Source organism: Octopus bimaculoides, chromosome 7 (assembly GCF_001194135.2).
Source record: "Octopus bimaculoides isolate UCB-OBI-ISO-001 chromosome 7, ASM119413v2, whole genome shotgun sequence".
NCBI lineage: Eukaryota > Metazoa > Mollusca > Cephalopoda > Octopoda > Octopodidae > Octopus > Octopus bimaculoides.
The window spans coordinates 57712664-57713467 of NC_068987.1; positions in this window are offsets into that span (position 1 = coordinate 57712664).

The window sequence follows — 804 nt, forward strand, 5'->3', positions numbered from 1 at the left end:
TGTGTGTGTGTGTGTGTGTGTGTGTGTGTAAAGTACGCCAAAATAAGAATAACACTTTAACAGATATATTTACTAAAATTACATGAAATATTAAAGAGTAAATTTACTCAATAAAATCGCCATCGGCTTCAACCACGGTCTCCACTATCTCGGAATCTCCTGCAAAACCTCTGGATAGTCTACTTGTTTAATTTTGGGAATGATACCATAATCATTGTATTCCCCTAATCTTTGGTGTTACAAGGAGTTTTGCTTGTCTCTCGCTCAGCTGCACCCTACACATAATAATCAAAGGGCTTGCAGTCCGAGGAGTTAGGTAGCCAGATGTTAGGGGTGATGTGGTAACAGAATTCGTTCGTCTGATAGCTATGACTCGTTTCTCTTGCTTGAGTAGCATGGTGCAGAGTCCTGTTACCAGACATAGAGTCTTCCAGCAGTCACACTCTTGGACCAGGGCAGCACTACCTCCTGCTGAGTCTGAGGCCGTGTAGGAAGATGAATGGAGGCATAACGTCGCCATCACTAGTGATCACTCCGAACACTATAATGTTTACTGGATGTTTGAAATTTATCACTCTCGGTACATCTCGTCAGATTGCACTGTCCTCAGATTGACCCCCGAACACTTTGAAATGCTCACATTGAGCTTCCGGCACGAATGCCAAGGAGTACAGTGTGTGGTTTCCAAATTTCCGCCAGAGTGATTTACATGATGGTGGTGTTTTTCTCACAGACGGTGCCCAACTAACCATACTATGCTGTATATACTATGCTGTATATATATATATATATATATATATATAT